At 42.8% G+C, this 23,041-nt stretch overlaps 1 pseudogene across 1 annotated transcript; it reads left to right on the forward strand.

Moving 5' to 3' along the window:
- Positions 1-3,963: 3,963 nt before the first annotated feature.
- Positions 3,964-4,572, forward strand: LOC311587789 (phospholipase B1, membrane-associated-like; annotated as a pseudogene). The gene has a single exon. The product of its transcript is annotated as a phospholipase B1, membrane-associated-like (transcript).
- Positions 4,573-23,041: the final 18,469 nt, after the last annotated feature.

Genomic DNA, 23,041 nt, shown 5'->3' on the forward strand with positions numbered 1-23,041 from the left:
TGAACAGCTTGTGGCCACATTCACCCCACTATCCCACCCTCTTGTCCCCTCCCACCTCTTCTGTCTTCTCCCCAATTCTCCCCTTCATGTCTTAGGTATGTATTGTGCAGCCTCAGCCAGAAGCTGCTGTGTGTTCATCATTCAAACAGCCATGTTAGATCCAGAGGACTAGTAGACTTCCCCTTCTTTCTTCTAGAATATTCCTTGGGCCCTAAAGGGGATGATATAGATGCTCCATTCAGGGGCTGGGCAGCCATCAGTCACTTGCTGTCAGTGACATGAATCCCAGTTCCTATCAGTTACAAGTCTGTCTGCATGAGCTTCTCAGCAGAAATCCCATCACTCAGGCACTGACGTGAATTCTTAGATATTTGCTTGAAAATCGCATTTGATCTGCAGTCATTTTACCTGTTCTATTGATACCTACTCCACTTAAATGCAAAGCTTATGGGTGACACCGTTTATCAGATAAAGATTTTTTTTGGACTGCATTTCCTTAGCAAATGTTATATTTTCCCTGTTGCTTTGAACAGACTGAGGCTCGCAGGCCAATGGTCACAGCCCTGGGTCTCCCACTCACACATCATCTGACCCTATTTTGGTGCTTGCTTGGCTTTCGAGTTCAGAAAACTAATAATTAGATGGCTGCCGAGGGCCCACCGTTACAAAGCATTGCCTTGTCTCTTTCCCTGCCCGTGATTAATTGTACTATCCGAACAGCATTATGACTGCGCAGAAGTCAAGAGTCACCTGGCACCTCCAGGTCTTTGTAGGAGATTTTTCTCCTTCCAAAAGCAGGAGCAGCGGAGGTTTGTTTCTTCGTAAGAAGTAATTAGCAACATTTAGGTTAGATTGTGTAGCACAGAAATGTCTCGTGCTATGTTTCCCTCTACACCCCCTGCCACAAAGCCATATTACACCACCTATCTCCTGTGAAAGGCGAAAAGGGGGAAGAGAAAAAAAATGAGAAAACAGGGATCCAGCAACATCCTTTCCTGATATAAACACTAATTCTCTTTTATTTCAAGCAAGAAGGTGGGGGAAAAAAGAGCAGTTCCTGCTTCTTCAGTGTCTCACCAGTTTGCCATGACACAGGTTTGAAGAGCTTTCCTCTTCCTGGCCTGCCAAGCCAGGGATAGAAGAAAGATGGGCAGTGAGGGACGAGGCAAGAGTTTGTGTTTCCCCTCTGAAATACAGCCTTTGCATTTCTTGCCTGAAGTTTAACTTGATTATGCATTCATTAAAGAGGAGTGATGGCGATGATTAAACAAAAACATCTTTAAAATGCAGAGTTCATTTCAGCCCATTTGGTTTTGTTACACACAAATTGGATTTGCATGGCATCCCGCACAGCAGGTACTCCACTTGAAATCAAAGACAGATGCTTTTACGGGATTAAAAAGAAAACCTAGGAGGGAGGGGGAGAGGGCTAGAGATTGAGATATTTTGCATTTCGGTAATAAAGGTCCAGAATGAAATAGTGAACGGCTTGCCGCATTATCCATATAAGTGTTTGGGCTATAATTAAAAGGAAACAAGAATTCCCATCATAACTTGAATAATTGTCAAAGAGGAACATTTAATTTGCAGGGGGAAAAAATGATTTCTCCCATAAATGTCTAATAATACCTTAGCATATTTGAAATTTAATCATAAGTGGCTTAGAATTAAACCATGTGAATTATTACTGAAACATTTCAAGTAGTGACATTAAATGCTTTGTTTGAAATTAGCCATTAATTCAAAAGTCTTCTCTTGAGCTGCTGTGAGAATTTAACTCCTTGTCTGTAAACAGGAGTCCCCGGCTCTCCCAGCAGATAATTAATCTTCATATCTCTAGAAGAGTTATATTGCTGGCTATTTGCTCTGATTCCTTCAGTCCGGTTACTCTGAGTGTTACAATTTTATAATTGGTATGATCTGCTGTTTTAAATATTTTCTAGGCATTTGACAGCTTGTTGGACAGTTGTTAATAATATGACTTAAGAAAAAGAAGGACCAAAACGAAGGTCAGACTTGTCAATCACCTTCCCGTTACTTGCAAGAAGCACATGCACTAAAGAAGGTTCATTTGTCTGAAAGTGCACCTGACTCTAGAGCACAGGCGTACTAGTGTTCCTTACCTGTCCCGTGCCTGTGCCCAACAGGAAAATGAGTCTGTTGGAGGCTACAGTTATCCACCTTTCAGGAGCTGTGCCCCTATGGTATGAATTTGTCAACTTACGAAACAGAAGGCTGAATAATTCACCTCATGAGTTTAGGCTTCCTTTGAACAGTGAAGTTTTGTGACAGGAATGACAGCAGGCAGGTTCCACACCTAGTCTCTGGAGGCCCCATCCCACATCCCACGTCCTACATCCCATGTTCCATGTAACTACATACCTCATCCCACATCCCACGCCCTACATTCATCATGTTCTATTGCCCTCCTGACTTTGCAATGGGAACAATTCCAAGTTAGACAGATGAAATGTGAGATGGGGGTGCCTTAGCAAGCCACAACTCACACTAATAGCCGCCCTTCCCATAGAAGCAGATCTGCCCAGCCAAGATGTGAGTTGACCACCACTAAGTCCAGCCAACTGCTGGGCTGAGTCTAACATTTTCAAAAATCAATTATTGTGGTATAATCTAAAATTACATTAAGATTTCATCTCACTCCACTCAGAATGGCTACTAGCTAGAAAACAAACAACAACAAATGCTGTTGAGGGTACAGGGTAAAAAAAAAAAAGAACTTCTATTTATTATCAAAAGGAATATAAGTTGGTACAGATATTATGGAAATCACTATGACAACTCGTGAAAATGGAAGTACCCCACAAGACTCAGTAGAGGCTACACAAGTGTGCTACGAAGACACCTGCTTATCAATGTTCGATGTTGTACTGTTCATAATAGTCCACTTACGGAGTTAGCCTAGAGTCCCATCAACAAATGAGTGGATAAAGGAAATGTGCTATATGTATGTTAAAATATACTACCAAGTAACAAATACTAACAAAATATGGACAGAAAACAGATGCAACTTGGACAACTTGGCAAGCAAAATTAGCCAAACTCAGAAGGAAAAATAATTTTCTCTCAAATGCAGAATCTACTATTACTGCCAACACACACACATGCATGTGGGCACGGGAGCACGCACAAGCATGCACACACACACACATACACACACACACACACACGCGCACACACACACACACACACACACACATACAAGAAATAAAGCAAAGTATTTGGGAGGAGAAAGGGTGAACACACCAGTAGGAGGAGAATAGAGACAAGAGAAGGAAATACATGGGTGAATATGACTGAAGTATATATTGTATACATGTATATAAATGCCATATCATCCTGTTCATTAAATATATGCTAAGAATTAAGGGGCATTAATTTGAGAAGCACTTCACTACATTGAAGTAAAAATTACATATGAACATCTATTGGTTTTAGTTAGACTTGGTGACATTTTTTTTTAAGCATTTAGCTCAGTGGGTACCTACTGATAGATTGCTGGTTGGGCAGAGTGCTACTTGTGGATTTCTGGATGTTACTCAATGTGTTCTGATGAACTTTCTCATCATATGACTATGCACAGCCTCTATGCTGTGGTAGGATGCTGAACAGCAAACAGGACATTACTCTCTAACCTTCTCTGAGGACACTTCACATGAAAGAAGACCCAAGACTGAATAAAGGACTTGATGTAAGTAAAAATCAGCTCATCTTCAAGCCATTTGACTGGCCTGGAAAGTTCATTTGAACTTATATCAAAATGACGTATACTAGTTCAAAAATCTAAACAAAGGTAAATGCGTGATCTCCAGATGTGCGGAAAGGAAGCGTTGGAGATCACGGAGCTGGCTGGCCTGCACCAGGCCCGAGGTGGGAAGTACGCCATGCCGCTGGCAGCGCAGAACAACTGCAGTTGCTTTAAATACTCTCAGAGTCCCCTTGGCGATGCAGGAGCAGATGAAAGGAAACTGGACCCTCCAGACTGGCATCTCTGGGCTCTCGTACGTACGTACGTATGTACGTGCACCAGTACATGCAGCGCGAGGACTTTGCAGTCATTTTACAGCCTTTCTTCCGGCATACCCTTCTCCCACTGAATGAGCGAGGGGCATAAACCTCACCTTCTTCTCGGAAGACTGTTTCTACTTCTCAGAACGTGGGCATGCTGAGATGGCCATTGCCCTCTGGAACAACATGCTAGAACCAATGGGCGGGAAGTCAACCTCCAATAACTTCACATACGGCGGAACCAAATTCAAGTGCCCCTCACCTGAAAGCCCTTTCCTCCCCACCCCTCGGAACAGTCAGCTTCTCCCAGCCCAGGCTGAAGAGCCTCCCCAATATCCTACACTGGGAGTGCCAGTGGCGGCAATAGGTAGCCTGGTAGTTGGCATCCTTGGAGTGATGTTGTGGAAAGCTGTGAGACGCCCCCAAAAGGGGGATCTTCCCATGAGTCCGAACACCACCAGCTTCTACGACTCTGAGTGGATCTTGATCCAAATTCCTATCTCCACTCCTCACCAGGCCTTCAGGTGCAGCAGCCCGGGACACTAAAGCCAGCCTCGCTTCCATGCCTGGTGTCCTCAGAAGCCAAAGGGACCCTAACAAGTTCTCAGGTATGAGGTCATTGGTCTTGAATTTCAACTTTACTGGATTTAGAATCTCACCTAGGAGACACACCTATGGGAGTGTTTGTGGTGTTGAGGGCGGGGGTGTGGCATATCTCAGAGATTCTGACCGTGTCCAGCACCATTCCATGATGTGGCTTCCTAGACTGACTCAAAAGGGAAAAGGACAAAGCGAAATGAGTGTCCTAACATTCTTGTGTGACTAAACTGCATTGACCTCAAGAGAATGAAATTGAAGCTGGACAAGGTGACATAAAACTTCCAGAAGTATCCAGACAAAGACTTAAAGACAGAAGTTTTGACTTTAGGACATATGTGGTCTTTCACACCCAAACTTCTGCCAATTGAAACAATTTTATATGACTACCTTATTAAAATATGTTCAAATATCCATTCAACAGACAACACTGAGTATCTATGCTACCAATACTTTTGCCCTCAAAGAGAGTTGAGCCTCCTACCCAGGAAGGTCTTCACAGCCTAGCAAGAATATTCTGTGAACACAGGACCAATGTCTAGTGTATCACTGAATTTCTAATTCTGGAAAAATATTCATTCACAGAGCCTAAAAGACATATGAATAAATATATTAAAACTTAAAATACTTTTCAAGGTAATGCTAAGGCGATGAGGAATTGCTCAGGAAAAGCAGAAAGTGCTGCATAAACTTAAAATGCTATAACTTTATACTCCATTTCAAGCGGAACTTTCATTTCAATTAGAATGCCACAGTAACTTCTTACATAATAATGTCCCTTTTATTTTATCCTATTTCTCATTGTCTCCTTCACACTCAACAAACCATCAGTAGGAAGACTGAAGTCCCTATTTGAAGAGTCCTTTCATTCCTTAAGCTGACCTGAGTGCCATCTCTTCAGCAAATCCACCCACTCCCTGCTGCTGCCAAAACCCCCATATGGAAGGGGCGGAGCCACCTCGGAAACCCTGGCAAGCATCCTTCTTTCTGTAGCACTTAATTCTCCCCATTGCAGTTGTCTGCTGACATGTCTTCCTGTTTCTCGGATCACTGTTAGTTGTTAGTTTACTCACTAAAACTTTTCAAGATCTCAAAGTAAAAATTCATTTTTTAAAGCCAAACTTCTCCCTAGAAACAAAACAACCTCTTGGTCAGCTCCCAAGGAATGTGGAGAGATGGCTCAGAGCTAAGAGCATTTGTGCTCACACAGAAGACGTGGATCCGTTTGACTTCAAATTCTTATATTGGATGACTCACAGTCATCTGTAACTCCAGTTCCAGGGGATCCCATGGCATCTTCCGGCCTCCGTGGGTACCAGATATACCTGCTGTATACATACCTACATGCAGATACTCGCACATATACAGAAAATAAAAATAAACGATTTCCGTTTTTCAAAGTATTATTTCTTTACATTAATCAAAGTGTCTATCAAACATCGTTCATAAATGTCTCTCGCTGAAGTATTGAACCAACATAGAAAATCCCAAGATGGATGTTCAGTTTAGAAAAACGCAAGCTCCCTCAGGAGAATCCTTTAGAAGGAGACCATCCTCTTTCAACTGGTGGCGATGGTGCTGACCACAGCTCTCTCTGGGAGAGGCCGCTCCATTCAGACACCATTGTGTGACTGAGTTTCTTGATTACTTTCCAACAAAAGTTATAGAACTTGTGGCTTGTCATAGAACACAGTTCAAGGAGCTCCCCTTTTAAAAAAAAAAGTCAAAACTGCATAACATCCGTGCTTAACTAACACATGGTGCTTGTTTCAAGTTCACTTCCTCATGTGTTAAACGTGATCATTGTTTTATGTGATATCTGTATTTGCACACTCAAAGGCTCCAGATTTTATGAGGATCTGATGGCCACCAACCTGCTAGAGAAAGAAATATGTAAAATGGTCAACATGGTCCCTGAGTGACCTATGACCCAGTCCCTTGGAAAGCCAAGGCTTTCTGCTCTTTGTACACCTGCCCTAAGCATGTATTTAGAGTATGCTAAGTGCTACCTACAGACATTTGGATTTCCAACAGCAGGGGACAACACCAGAAACAATATTTGACTCTCAAAATTAAGCTAAATAAGGATAATAGACATTTTTAAAAGAAAATATTTCGGGGTAGTTGAAGAATAATAGTAAAGCTTGAAATTGAATATCACATATATGATGGCATAATATGTAAGAGTCGTTTAATTACGTAATACTAATGTATCATTTCTTTGCATGTGTCCTTGTGTGTGGTGTATATACATGGGTGTGCAAGTGTTTGCAGCCATAAGTGTAAGTGTAGGACATCAGCTGCCGTCCTTGACCACTCTCCACCTCGTTGCCTTGGGGCAGGGCTTCTGGCTGAACTGCCTAAATTCCTGCTAGGTAAGCTGGCTAAGGCTGTCATGGAATCCACCCATCTCTGCCGGCAAATACCAGGGCAGGCACATGCAGTCGTGCTAGGTTTCTTGTGTGGCTGCTAAGTATTCAATCTCAGGTCCTCACGTTTGTACAGCAAGCCCTCTTGTCCACTCAGCCACACTCCAGGACCCAATACATTATTTATTCATGTAAATTCTAAAGTCTATCTCTTCAATATATTATTTTCCAACACTGAGGGAGGTTTCTTCCAAAAAAATAACAGTATATTAAATAATAATTTCAGGCTATGATGTTCAGAGAATTAATTTTCATGGTGAATACAGTCACAGTGGGAAAAAGGCTCACAAAGAAGTTATAAAATTTACAGGAGGAATGTTATATAGGAAGAATTCCACCCACGTGGGCAGTTGCTGTGTGACAGCGGTTCCTCCCAGTGGCCTCCTGTAGAGGCAGAGTTGCTGAAACATGACTGACACACTTCATCTAAGCCTCTACTTGGGCTGCCTTAGCCAACTGTCACCGCTAAACGGCTTCATCTTCGCTAAACTTCCGTGTAGGAAAAGCAGAGCCGTTGAAATGCACCCACATACAGGCCCGAGACTCTAATGAGATCATTTGACATTCTGATTGATATGAACTCTACACTGTGTTTTGACTTGCCTGCCACCATTGATAGGGTGTCTTCCCAGTCTGAGGTTCAAAAGTGATCATTATGGCACGACGCAGCCCAGCTCTGAGAATGGGAGGGAGGAAGGTGCTAATTGAAGTTATTTGTTACAAGGTAAATTTTTAATCACACTACATACATACTTTTTTTTCTTGGAGGAAAGGAATTGGTTAAGAGGACAGAGAGGCATAAATATTTAACGTGGTCTCCTAAAAATAAAGGAATTGTGTGGGTTCCTTCATGAATGTATATTTATATGCCTTAGGTGGAAAGAATGTATTCATGAGTGTTGAAATGCAAGACACCATTAGTTACAACCCCTGCCTTAGTCCCTTATAGATAAACCACTTCCACTCTAAGACACCGGGAACTTTCTTGACTGGGATTTCGGATCAGTTAGGAATTTATGGTAAACCCACGCTTGCCCAAAGCTTCAGTGTGATGATTCTTCTCTACTGATCGCTGGTATTTTCCAGAAACCTGGGTAGCCTTTGTGAGCAGGGGTGCGAATGGGAATGAAGCAGGAGAGCCCCCACTTGACCACATCCCGAAGTCAGGTAAATCCCATTATAGCATTTACATATGAGGTGGGCACGAAGGTCCCCCATCTGCATTAGCGTGCAGTGCTCCGTCTCCACCCTGGCTTGAGAAAGATAAATTGCTATCACCAGGCGACTTAGGAAGGAAAATGTTTGGTTTATGTCGCCGACAGTTTCTTTACTGGAGGAGGCTGCCCTGTGCTTGTCGGTCGCCCAGCCAACGTGCTTAGACTCTGTGAACAAACATAACAACTTCCAGGTTGTGGCTTGATGAACGCTGCTTCCCAGCTTTGTCTTTCCTTCCCTCTGTAGAGGGTGTGAATTCATTTGCCTCTGATTCTTTGCAATGAACCCAAACTCACTGGGTCTTTCATCTCTATTTCATCTTCACCCCTCATTTTTCTTTTTAAAATACTTCTATTAATTCTTCGAGAGTTTCATAGGACGGATTTTGATCCCACTTACCCCTTACTCCTCCACATCACTCCCACTTTCGTTGAACTTTAAAGTTTCATCTTGCCAGCCATCAAAACTCAAATACAGGCATGCACGAGTTTCGGTCAGCATTCTTCATATGTACAATTCAAATTGCTTCTAACTTTGGCAAGATGCCCTGCTTTCTCCAACTTCCCAAGGCAGATGAGACACAAAAGTGGAATGAATGATGGCCTCCTGCTATTCGAACGCCACATTGATGGAGTCATTATTTGTGCCAATAAGGCTCACTGTCATCTAATTTTAACCTGCGCCTCTCTTAATTATGCTTCGCGATTTTCTGTCCGCTCTTTGGATAAATCCTGTATTCTTCATTCCGTACAGTCTAAGCATACAAATAGAGGAATCCTTTAAATAATTGACTGATGGTCTACTGTGCTCACTTTTGTCATAGTGTGGGTTAAGTAGTATGAAATAGGAGCTAGCTATGCTCAGCACTTAATCTGGCCTCCATAAAAATGTGCAGAGAAGATGGGCAAGACGGCTGAGTGGGCAAAGGTGTTTGCTGCCAACTTGAGTTCAGTCTCCAGGATCTGCATTCTAGAAAAAGACAGATTCCCACTCTTGTACACTGTCCTCTGACCTCCACATATGTGCTGTAGTTAAGTCTCCTTCTGTGTCTGTCTGTCTTTCTCTGTGTCTGTCTGTCTCTGACTCTGTCTCTCTGTCTCTGTCTCTCTGTATCTCTCTCTTTCTCTGTTTCTCTCATTGTCTCTGTCTCTGTCTCTCACTCTCTCTCTCACACACACTCATACACATGCACAAATGAATAAAAGTAAAAATGTGTGAAAATGAATAATAAAGGGTGTTAAGACAGAGAAAGGAAGAACGAGCATTCAATAATTTATTTCATGGTTTTGAAACTACATATTTTATTTTATCATTCTAATGTAATTTCTTCATAGCACGATATTTTCTTTTATAATTATGTTTTCACTCTTTTCCTCTTCGACCTCCAAACACAAGGATCATAAGAGGAATAAACTTGCTCACAACTTTGAAAGGGTTTTTTGTTGTTGTTGTTATTGTTGTTGTTGTCAAAAATGTCAAAGAAATGTTTAATTACATATTATATGGATGGGGGATGGATGGATGGAAAGATGGATGGAGGAATTGCCAGAATGCAGAAGGTTGAAGATTTTTTACACATGTACCTCTAGGGCACTAACCTTTAGTCCCATACAGAGACCTAATCTTGTCACCTATTGTGTATATTTTCAAATCTGGTAGCTGAATGTATCTCTATTAAGTAAGAAAATTTGTAATGAGTCCATGCTAAAATTTAACTCTTTTTTAATTCATCTTCATCTAGTAAGCCTCTAATTTTATAGTATGTGTGTGTGTGTGTGTTTGTATGTACTATATGAATATACACTATATATGTGTGTGTTTGCTATGTGTATGTCTATGTGTGGGCATGTCCTTTAGTGTCATGTGTCTGGAGGCTGGAGGTCAGTGTCAGGTGTCCTCCCCTATTTTACTTCATTTGAGTTTTTGAGACGGTCTCTTGCGGAACCTGGAGCTCACTAATCCTACCAGACTGGCTCAAGGATGACCCTGCCTTCACCTCTTCAGGAATGAGATTATTTGTATGCTGAGGATCCTAACTGGAGTCACCATATTTGTCTAGCGAGCACTTTGCTAACTGAACCATGTCCCCAGACCCCAATTACATGGGTCCCCCCCCCACCCGCAAGGTTTCTTCTTATTTATTTAGTTGCCAAAAGTTCTGTCCCATCTTCCTGCCTCAGGACTTCTTCCAACTGCTCCTCTGCAGCCTCATCTCTCTCCTTCACACTTTCTTATGTGCCTGCTGTTGTACTTGCTTGACTTACTGCAAACAGGAGTCTATATCCCCTGGACAAGGCCACTAAAATTACTGACATTTTCCCTATTTCAGTACAGTTCAGATGCTCACGAACAGGCCTTCACTCCTTTCTCCAACTGGGTGATGTCTCAGTCAGCCTCGCACACACATACCCTACCCAGTTATCCTTGGAAGCCCTTCTCTCCTTGACGGTATTGCAGTCGGCTCTCCATTGTATCTGATATAAATAGATTTTAAAAGAGGCAGATTTCCCTTGGGAGACATACAGATGAGCGTGTTTAAACGGTAACTTTTATGTGCAGTATGTCTTACTGCAGTTTTAAAAACTGTAATAGGAAGGCAGTTAAAGAATTAAGAGCATACTAGTGGTCACCCCTAGATGGCCCTGCGGTCATCCAGAGATGAGTACATGCACCCCTCAGAGCAAACCGTGAACATTAGCTTCAGCAAAGTCTCTCATTCACTGCTGACTCACTTATAACAGCCTTGGAGACAAGGGATAACTGTAATTTCATTGTTTTCTTGTTCTTGGCTTTATGGGAGGGTTTTCATGTGTGCATGGTGTATGAATGTGCACACCTTCCTATGTGTACACATGGGTATGTGGGTGTGCTTCCACCTGAGTATGGGAAGCAGAGGTGTCAACACAAGGTGACTTCCTCTAACACTCTCCTACTTTGTTTTGAGACAAAGCCTCTCACTGAACCAGGAGCTTGCCCATTTGGCTATGGTGACAGGCCAACCAGTGCAAAGTTCCACTTGTGTCCACCCACTCAGCTCTTTTGTCCCAGACACATGCTCCCAGTGTTTTTCACATGGTTGCTGGGAATGTAAACTAAGGCACAGTCACCTGTCACAAGCTAGCATCTCAGTGGGGGGAATGCTTCCCCTTCCTGGTGGCCTTTAGACATCTATATTTGAGAGAGGGATTCACGGGGGGGGGGGGGGTCAGATGGAGGATATGAGGAATGGAGGCTGCAAAGGAGAAAGAGAAAGTAAGGATTCCCAGGTATTTGATGCATTATTATTTAATCAGATAAATTACTATAATCAAGACTTTGCTTTTTCTGACTTTGAGAAGGAGATGGGAAAACACTGACTGACGTTTGAGGTTTTGCAGTGTCAATCAAGTCTCCAGGGAAAGATGCCTTCTCTGTGGTGTTTCTGTGAAGTGTGAATTCCTTGGCAGCAACTGGGGATCTGTTTGCTCCACCACCCCCCCCAGGCGGGATCTCTAATATGATCCTAGGATGGATCTGAAGAATAGCAGTCACATCAGCTCAGCTTGGAACCAACCACTGTCAACTCCTCTTGAGTCCGACTGGGCCCTCAGCAGATTTCCCAGAACTGGCAGTCAGGTCAATGGCACAGGATGGCTCTGGGTTCTGCTTCTACCTGCCTCTCATGGCCTTCTTCCCTCCCCCTCCTGACTGAGATAAGACGTTGTGGTTGGTTATTTCCAAGACTGCTACTCTTCCTTGTACTCTCTGCCTATCTCTCGACTCCTGGGTGTACCAAATGTTCAAGATTTACCTTTCATCTAGAAACATATCCCATTCTTACAGATTTCGTATTTAATTACACAAGTGTTTTTGTGCCTAGGTATGTGTATGGGAGATGCCCAAGGAGGTCTGGAGGATGCGTTCCACTGTGTCCTGACTCTGCTGTGATGCTCCTATCAGCATTAAACCTGTCTTTAAAAGGGGCTGACTTTTTTTTTAGGGGATATCATGATCATGTTCAAGCAAACCATAAAGAAAGTCATGGTCACCTTTCAATTTGTCCCCCGACACACATACACACAAAGCAAATAAAACATAGCTGATGAAAGGAGAGAACCAAGACCCACAAGTTGTTCTCTGACCCCAACACATGCACTGGGGTATATGCATTGTCCCTCAACATAGATAAATAGGCAACTACAATCAAGAATTTAAAGGAAACAAAACCAGGATTTCCTCACAGAGTACAAGAGAATCCGACTCAGCTGATTTAGCTAAATCTTGCTCCTTAGAGGAAGTTCTAGCTACAGCTGAAGGCTCTGCCACCCTGAGACCTAGGGTTACTTAAGTAAACCCAGTGAATGTTTCTCCAGGTCTCCTGGTCTCCATTTGGTAAGCAGATTCTTGTCATAGCCAAATTATCAACAACCAGAGGCCAAGGAGACTCCAATCTTAATATTTGCCTCCTTTTGCCACTTTCCATTGGGGCAGAATCCTAATGAAATACATTGATCAAGTAAGCCTCTTGGATGATGATTTTTTTTTTCTCTTTGTGATGGGTCAGTGAACAGCAGGTAGGTGCAATTTTCACTAAATCCACACTGGCAAGCTCCTGCAGCAGGTAACGTTTCTGTTGTTTGTTTTTCTGAAGGAAATGGGAGCTGGCACTGCCTCCATAAACCTCACTCCTTTAATCCTTTGACAAGGATTTCCCAGAGGAACACCCTTCGGGACACTATCTATCCCAGAAGGAAAACAAACAAAAAACCTCTTTTGGTTTTGAAGTTTATCACTTTAAAAATATTGCTATTATGATGATAAAGCCCTTTAGAGGCTGTCTGCTTTCTTATGGATATTGTGATAGTGTCCAAATCAGAAGCAAAACAAAGTCACCTTTGAATTTCTTTCTTTTCTATCTGTGAAGTGTACTTCACTGAAAACTGAAGTCATCAGTATGAGATGAGGGAAGCAGCTTGCGAAGCTGGCACACAGCTCTGATGTTTGGTGCTGGGTGAACTCCACCCGTCTCCACAGCACACACTGTCTAGACCAGTGGTTCTCAACATTCCTAATGCTGAGACCCTTTAATACAGTCCCTCATGTTGCAGTGACCGCCCACAACCATAAAATAATCTTGTTGCTATTTCATAGCAGTAATTTTGCTACTGTTATGAATTATAATGTAAATATCAGAGAGACTGTGGGTTCTGATGTCGGATTGTGGGAAAGGTGTCCCAGTAGGTGGTCAGGGGACTGTTTCCAAATGCCAGCTGACTGATGGCACCCACTCATAGTTAGGGCAGATCTTCCCCGCTTAGTCCAGCCAGTCTCCAGCCTGTCCACTCAAAGGCACCTTCCCAGACACACCTGCCATTAACATTTTATAGTTCCCTATGTATTTCTAAAAACCAATCAAGTCAACATCTACAGTTCTCCTTCTCCCTATATTATTTCTTAACTCCAAATTGGCCCACATGGGTCCATGTATAAATGGACAGTCTCTCCCTCTTTGGACCTCTTGTAAGATCTGTAAGGAGCACAGGTAGAAGAACTGCTGAAAATCCACTACAGCCATGGCCTGGGTCTGTGTTCAAAGGCATGCGAACATTTAGAGGGCTTGTTCTCAACCTGTGGGTCTCGACCCTGTTGGGGTTCAATGACCCTTTCACAAGGGTCACACAAAACCATGAGTACATATAGAAAACTGGTAGAGAGAAAGTAGTCTGTGGCCATTGGACTATAAATGGAGTATTCCTTCCCAGCAAGAAGCATTCAGCAAACTCAATCTGGCTCCTTACATATTCTGTAAGCCAGTGTTGGGGATCTTCCACAGCACAGGCATTCTTTAGTCTCGTCTTCAAAGGAGACCATCTAGAACTTTCTTGTTGGTTGAATGTTGTTTACCATTACAAGCCAATCTTGGGGCTGAAGAGATGAACCGGTGGTTAACAACATCTGCAGTGTCAGCATGAGACCAGGAAGCTGTTATGTCGTGAGCACATCTGTAACCGAGTACAAGGACATCAGTGACAAAAGGATTGCTGCAGCTTGCTGGCTACAAGCCTGTCTGAGGGGGAAAAAAGTGGTGATCTCCATGTTCGATAAGAGACCCTGCCTCAAAGGAATACACTGGGAAGTTACAGAGGAGAATGACACTTTCCTGTAATAGCCATGCATACCCACACACAAATATATATATATGTATATATATACCAAACTTGCATATACACACACAAGTAAAATTTTAAAATGAAGCTTACTTTCATTTTGATGCAAGAGAAATCACTCCATCCCATTGCAGTTTAGCCTTGGTGCATATTTTTATGTAAGTTGTGAATGCCAGTAGCAATGGATCTGAATCCAGTATCCATAGAAGAAAAATGGAACAAAAAGAATTAAAAGCTCTATGAAAAAGACATTAAGTCCCCTAAGTGATAAAAAAAAAAAAGTCTAACTTGAAATATCAGTGAAATATAACCTAATTTAGTCTTCATGGAGGAAATTCTAAATCCTTCCTTATGCTGTACAATTCTCCAACATCATTCATAATTTTTCTCAAACCTTGCTCTGCTTTGGGATTATGAGTTCAGAGCAGGGACAGAAAGCCACAGCAGTTCAAAATGTCTTTTGGCAAAAAAAAAGAGGAAGAGGAGGAGGAGAAAGAGGAAGAGGAGGAGAAGGGGGAGGAGGAGGAAGAGGAAGAGAAGGAAGGGAAGGAGGAGGAGAAAGGGGAGAAGGAGGGGGAAGGAGGAGGAAGAGGAGGAGAAGGAAGAGGAGGTGGAGGAGGGGCAAGGGAGAAAAGAAAAGAAATGGCATATCATCCTTCAGGATGGTCACAGAAGAAACAGATTTAGCCAAGGCTTCTGATGGTGGACAGGCTAGGTTCTGAACATCCACTTTCCTCTGTCCTTCGGTTTCAAACCCTCTAACCCTCCCATCAGATTTCTTCTACCAGCAGGACCCCCACCTCCGAGATCCTAGCTACATCAGAACTGAACACAACATTGTTGTTTGTTTGGGGTTTGTTTTGTTTTGTTTTCATTGTCTTTTAATTTTCTTTTTTAATTATTTATTTTTAATTTATTTACTTTATATCAAGATTGTATGCCCCTCCCTTGTCTCCACCTGTCCCACCCTCCCTCCCTTTTCCCTGCTTCCCTTTCCCCTAGTCCTGAGAAAGGGGGAGCCCTCTTCACCGACCATCTGACCCCAGCCTATCAAGTCTCATCTGGACTGTCTTCATCCTCTTCCTCTATGGCCTGGCAAGGCCTCACCACCAGGAGGAAGTGATCAGTGAGTGGGCAACAGAGTACACGTCAGAGGCAGCCCCTATTCCCTGTATTATGGGACACACATGGAGACTGTGCTGCCTATCAGCTACATCCAGGTAAAGGGTCTCAGTCCTCTCCATACATGGGCCTTGGTTGGCGCCTCAGTCTCCACAGGATCCCCTGGGCCCATATTTGTTGGCTCTGTTGTTCTCCTTGTGGAGCTCCTGTCCCCATAAGGTCCTTCTATCCCCCTCAAGATGTTCCTCAACCAAAGAATGGATAAAGAAATTGTGGTACATTTACACAATGGAATCGTACTCAGCTAGTAAAAACAAAGAAATCTTGAAATTTGCATGCAAATGCATGGAATCAGGAAAGATCATCCTGAGTGAGGTAACTCAGACCCAGAAAGACACGCATGGGATATACTCACTTATAAGCAGATATTAGCCGCATAATACAGGATAACCACACTACAATACACAGACCTAAAGAAGGCACATAACAAGGGGGACCCTAGGGAGGATGCTCAATGCTCATTCAGAAGGGCAAATAGAACAGACGCCAGAAGTGCTTGAAGAGAGGGAACAGGACAGGAGCCTGCCATAGATGTCCTCTCAAAGACTCCACCCAGCAGGGGATGGAAGCAGATGCTGAGACTCACAGCCAAACTTCGGGCAGAGTACAGGAACGGTCCTTGCTACAGTTGCCATCCTCTGAAGAACTCAGCACACTCTGAACCCCTTACATTCCCTACAGAATGAATCTCTAGTTCGTGTCTTCAGCACAGAAAAGCTAAACTGAGAAACACTTTGAAAGGTACCTGTGAGGGGAATTTACTCTTCTACCAATCCCACGGTTTTCTGCGAAAATAATGCAATCAATTTGAATCACACAAACCTGTTTAAGAAGCATGAGATGCTTCAAACATTTTACTTTCTTCATCTTCGAAGGTATGAGTCTGTGGTGTATATGGATGTGTTTATGCGTGTGTGTGTGTGTGTGTGTGTGTGTGTGTGTGTGTGTGTGTGTATGTGTGTGTGTGTGTGCGTGCATCTGTGCATGAGGCAAGTGTGTCCATGTGTGTCCTTATAAAGGGCTGAAATTGATGTCAGGAATCTTCCCCAATACTTCGCCTGTACAGATCATCTTCAGCTGGCTGGGTCTCCTGCCTCCACATTCCTAGGGCTGGACTTTAAGCTGAGTCAGTGCCTATCCAGCACTGATGTGGGTGCAGGGGCTCTGAACTCTGCTCTTCTTGCTTGGACGGCAAGCGCTTTAACCATTAAACATCTCCCCAGCCCGGGTCACATTCACCATCGCTTCTAAGCACCATTTTCCTTTCTTCGGATTCAGTTAACTAAGGGTTTTACCACAATACCACCCAATACTTCTGAGACTGTTGTAAGTTAGCCACATGCATATGTGACAGCCAGGAGTGCAAACTGCTTTTAAAATGCTGAAGGCAGTATTTAAAAAAAAAGTAGCATTAAAGTCAAGATATCAATGGCACACACCTATATACCTACCTGTTCAAGATGCAAAGGCGGAAAGATCACACGTTCAAAGCCAGCCTGATCCTCTCTTTAGAAAAAAAAAGTATTTTAAAGAACATGGGTTTTTTTTTTCTGCTTAATTATTTTACTTCTAGGAATTTAAGCTAGCCAACAAGATACTTCATAAGAAGTAGTGAATAATGTTCATACTATGGAGAACTAGGGAAAATATCTATGTTCTTAAGGGAATTCAAAGCCCCATCTCCATTGTCTAAATAGTTGTATGTGTTATCTTCTGCCTTTCAGCAGGTCTACAGTATAGATTTATAATCAGAAGATGCCACAGCTTACCAAAATTCTAATGAACATCCCCCACTCGGCCCTTACTCTCTCTCAGAATTTTTATTTAGAAGAACAAGTAAATAATCCACAAAGAATTAGGGGTGCATCTTGAATATCTATCTACACATCTCACTCAGATGCTAGTATTGTCTGAAATTTTGTTAATGTATTTACTTACCGTGTGTGCCTGCATGAGCTTATTTATGGATACCACATGCATGGAGAAGCTCATGGGAGAGCGGAGAGGGTGTTTGGTCTCCCGAAACTGAGCTACAGGCAGCAGTGAGCCACCATGTGGATGCTGGAAACTGGACCCCTGTTCTCTGCAAGTTAAGTAAGTGTTCTTAACCACTAAACCATCTCCCTCCCAACCCCCAGACCAGATTTTAGCCTTAAAACTGAACAAAGAAGCGCTTATATCATTAAATAGTGAAGGAACCTCCAAAACAATGCACGCAGCCAAAACTAATTATTTGCATAGGTAAAGGTGCCTATTGCAAAGTGAGGCCAAACTAACAGACTGAAACCATCTATTTGTGTATTCAGCCCAGTGGAGAGTCATAAACCATAATACTATCTAAAAAATTTTTTCTTGTCCTCAAGAATCAGTTTTCCTCCCTTAGTGGTAGTATTGCCCCTTTGAGAACGGTCTGCATCGTTCTTAAAGTTGGGGTGGAGCACTTTCACGTGTGATGTTCTCAAAGCCAGCTGGGCCCGTAGCAGTGTCCTTTGTAAGAGCCTACACAAAAGAAACACATTGTTTTCTTAAGTATTTAATTCAGTCAAATGCGTCCTGATTGTGTCTATTTCATTGGAACTTTTGAGTTGGGGGATGAGAAACAAAACTTGTAAAGAGACAAAACTTTGATGACGGGAAAGCAGCAAATGATTAAATGAGAGATAAAATCCATCATGTGTTCTCCCACTCCTGACACCCCTTTGATAGATAGCTATCGGCGATGCTACACACAGATGCCTGCATCTCTCTTTCCTCCTCCTCCCCAATCTCTCGCCATCCACCGTTCATTCTGCATATAGCACACACAGCTACATGTCTATATCACTGAGAAAGGATCAATCAGTTTTCCCTATGCTGCTGAGACATACAATATTTATCACAGCTTATAGAAGAGAAGAAAAGAAAAAAAATCTGAGGGTATTCCCTTCAGCTGTGTTTCTGTTGTAGGATCAGGAGCACTGCGGTCCTCCCCAGCCTCACCCCATTGTCAGCCAGGTCCAGCATAATCGGTAGCGCAATAAGCCTGATGCAGTCAGATCCCCACCGGCCATTGCAAAGGAAAAGAGACCTGGTTGCTGGTGATCTTCCTTTGCTATATTAAACACAACTCCCATTAGGCAAACTCCTTTCCCTTTCTTTAAACCTCTCAATACCTTGTAAATCAAATATTTATCAGCTGAGAACCTCTCTTCTGGCTCTCTGATGTTTCAGCTCTGACAAAGTTGGCCACTAGCCAGTTGGTGGAGAAACCTGCAAAAGGAAATCAGACACAAGAAAAAAAAGAGAGAGAACTCTTTCATTTTTATTTCACAGGAACAAACTGCCAGCAAACCCCCCCCAATTCTCTTGCTCGCTCTTTTTTTTTTTTTTAACTTGGCCCTGTGAAAACATTTTCATGGAGTAAGCAGGCCCGTCCACTCACCTAGTCAACAAATATTTCCTGGACATTCATCATTGAGTCCCACCACATGCCTTCAGGCCCTGGCAGCTCATATGACAAGTTTCTGAGCCACTATGAAGAGAGTGCAGATGGTTACTGACACGTGTGTTAAACACTGAGATTGACAAAGGTAAATCGGGAATGATTTCACAAGCCATGAGCTTCGTGATACAAGAGTTGAGAAGGCTGCTTAGGAAAAAAAAAATGTGCTGAAGGAAAAAAAAAAAAAAGCCCTGAACCCTGACTTAAAACAGTAAAAAACAGGAATCCATATGGTGAGTGGGCAGACGGAGATGATCACTCTACAGAAGGCTGCGCGGCACGCTTCCAGGAAATGCATCATCCCAGAGAGCCACAACGTAAATGTCCCATAGTGCTTCTAACCAAGGAATCGGGCCGTATCATGAAGTTGGTGTGGTTATTAGCTTATTGCTTTTCAGAAGCACATAATCAACACACTGAACATAAATTTTGTTGCCAAACACCAAAGTGATTCTCCTTTGATCTCTGGCATACCACAGAATGACAAGTGGTGGTGGTGGTGGTGGTGGTGGTGGTGGTGTGTGTGTGTGTGTGTGTGTGTGTGTGGTGGTATTTGTGTGTGCGTGCATTGTGTATTCACGTACATGTGAAGGCCAGAGATAGACATCAGGTGCCATCCAAGATTGATCTCACCTTTATTTATTTAGACAAGATCTTTCTCTGAACCTGAACCTCTTTGGTTCAGCTATGCTGGCTGGCTAATGAGTTTGGGATCCGCCCTGTCTCTTCTCCCCTTCCCACTGCAGGAGGCTACAGGTAGGAGCCACATCAGCTTTTTATATGGGCACTGGGGCTCTAAATTATGGAGGAAAGAAATGAAAATAAAGAAATGGAAAATGGGAATCAGTTGTCCTCATTGGCCAAGAAGACAGACAGAATGAGTGGCTTTTGAGTTGCTGAAGAAAAACTTGGAATAATGGTCTTTTTGTTAACACAGTAGACTATCTCCCCAGGAAGTCATAACCTTAATCCCCAAGAAAACATGCACAGGCTGGGAACTGACCACTCGAGGTTTCCCTCAATGCCTTAAGCGGTGGACTCAAGGCATCATGTGTTTCCAAGACTCAGCAGATGACCCTAACTTGAGTATTCAAAAATATGATTCAGCATAGTTTCTTAAAGCAGCCAAATTCTCAAAATAATTAGCATGAGATTCTTACACGAGCAGTCTACCTACTGCTTGAAATCTGGACCTTGAGTCTACCATATACTTTCCATTTTCAGAATAAACATTTCCACCTTGGAAAAAAGAAAAACTGGTGACCATTCTACTTTTAGACTTTACAGCTAATAAACGTCGCACTATCACACTAGCCCCTTTTGTACAACACAAACTTAAAAATCTTTATGTGGACTGAGGAATCAAATTTTTGTGAAAGGGAAATGGCAGTCAGAAGACAAAAATATTGAGGCAAATGATTGTTCTGTTTTTTTAATCAGATGAGTGTGGGGCACGGGGTGCACATGCACATGTTCATGCAGCTACATGACAAAGGTTCAAGTCCTCATCCAAGGCCTTGGATCCTGTACCTACACAGCACCAGACACCTCACTGGGATGCTGGGGACATGGTGGTACAGGTCACAGCACAAGCCTTCCCTTCGTGAGCTTTCAAATGTTATAGAAAATAAATAAGAATGCAGGACATTGTGATATGTGCAGTCAGTTCTGGGAAGAAAGTTGAGAAAGTGCCCTGATAGGAGAGGGACAGAGACTCTTTCCAGACAAAGGAGTCAGAAAAGCTCTTCTTAAACTCACGGCATTTAACACCCAAGATTTCAGCTGGCACCCCTGGTGGCCATGAAGAATAGAGAGAGGGAGCGTGCCAAGAGTGTGAGAAGGCTCAGAAGTAGAGTTAGGCATCTTGGCTTGTCTGCAAAACGTTGGAATTAAACTTCAGGGTTCCAAGTGATGCTGTCTACTCTGCAGTTCCACAAAGAACAGAAGCAAGAAGTCAGCACATGAGGAGAAGCTTTAAGAATGGCATTCACCCCACTCTGACAGACATCCTACACTCAGGACTGGAAGAAGCTGTGTCTCTGACTCCAACTCTCCCAATCAGCTGGCCAGCCCAGAAATAAGATGAGTCACCTCCTCATATTAATAACCAGGAACTCCTACTCAACAGGTCAACTAAATGATGTTTCTCAGAGATGCCATTCGAATGGGGAAAACATAAGAGATAAAAACATATGAGTGCACAATGAACAAAGACGAGACGAGTCAAATATCGTCATTAGTCACAAAGACAGAATAGGAACACGAGGCCTTTATGTTGTGAAAGAAAAACTCAGTTTACATAGAGAAGAATATCACCAAATACAACTTCAATGCATTCCAAACCCTATAACTTAGAAGCGGAGTGCAGAAACCCTGGCCATATTTCAACAGAAACTTAATAGCACAAAGCTATCAAGTGCTGTGGGGTATAGTGCACTACTCATCAAAATATGCTACAAAGATATTTTCTATGTGATATCATACACAAAATAAGAGTCTTTTTATCAAAAGGAATAAGCTAAATACAAAGTTGGCTATGGCAGTCCTTCTAGAATTTTCCCTTTTGGTTGATCTCTCACTCTCAAAAGTCAATAAATTATCAGGGGAGTTTCCACATTGCGGTGTGAATTAAAAATCAGACATCAAAGTATTCCTTTCCTCCAGGAAGGAGCAGGTTTGTTTCATAAAGTTTTCTCTTATATTTATTTTTAAATTATATATGAGTGTGTGTGTGTATCACACAGAAAGATGAATATTCTTGTAAAAAGTCATCTTTTCCATATATATTCAAGATTCAAAGAAAAGCAATGCTTAAACGACAACAGCAACAGAAAAAGGAAGCCTGTCTGAGTTGACTTAGCATTTGAGAAGCTGACAATTTATCCTCTTTCAGTGCTGGGATGCAGAGGTAGGAAGAACCTGGATGCTCAGTGGTCAGCTAGCCTAGCCAGCTGGTGAGCTCCCAGGCTCTAGGAGGGAGCCAAACTCAAAACACAAGCTGGAGAGCAAAAGAAGACACCCCAAATGGACCTCAGGGTCCATGTGTATTCGCACAGGAACATCTCCCCACACCATATTAAGCACACACACACATGCACAAATCAAAAACAGAAAAAAAGAAATGGAAGAAAGAAGGAAGGGAGAGAGGGTGAGAGAGAAGGAGGGAGGGAGGAAGGAAGGAAGGAAGGAAGGAAGGAAGGAAGGAAGGAAGGAAGGAAATCTTAAGAGTCCTTTGGAAATGGGGGTGAGAGTGGGCTTGGATCAATCAGCCCTTCACCACACAGGTGCTCCTTTTCAGGGTCTCTGTTCTCCATAAAGCCTTCTAGGCAGGCACCAGAGAAAAGCCTTTGTTTGGCTGTCAGTCTGCTTAGATAAGGTACATCTACCCTGTTAATTGGTCTCTAGTCTTTATTCATCTGTCTCTTATCACTAATCTTGCTGCAGCTAAAGAAACAGGAAAACTTGCAACAGCTTGTGAGGAGTTTCCTGGGGAGCAGAGAGCTCTGTCAGAGCCAGGGATGCCCATTTAGCAGTATGAGACAATGCTTTATCCGTTAAGTAAGGCAGGGAGCATTTCCCTTCCCCCATGCAAAGATGCTCCCTAGGTGGAGAAATAAAAGGTGATTCTAAGTTATGAGCATTTAATCTGAAAACGGAAAATCATATACCTAGTTATCGTTGGACGGGAGACAAAAGGGCCAGATAAGTGGTTTCATTTTTTAGAATGAACATAACCAGTGCTGTGCTTAGTGCACAGTAGGCGCTTCATAGAGGCATATGTGTTCCTTCCTCTTTCTCCAGCCCCATTTTTCATTCATCTTTCCAACTGTCTCTACCTTCATCTTCCAGAAATGACTAACAGCATAGAACTCGGGCAACATTTTATCCCACGAACACAATTGCTTTATCTCAATAAGACTGTGATCTCACCTAAGACACAAATGTTTCCAGCTCTCTCTCTAAAG

The sequence above is a fragment of the Acomys minous genome, assembly GCF_964271855.1.
Source record: "Acomys minous genome assembly, chromosome: 17".
Lineage (NCBI taxonomy): Eukaryota > Metazoa > Chordata > Mammalia > Rodentia > Muridae > Acomys > Acomys minous.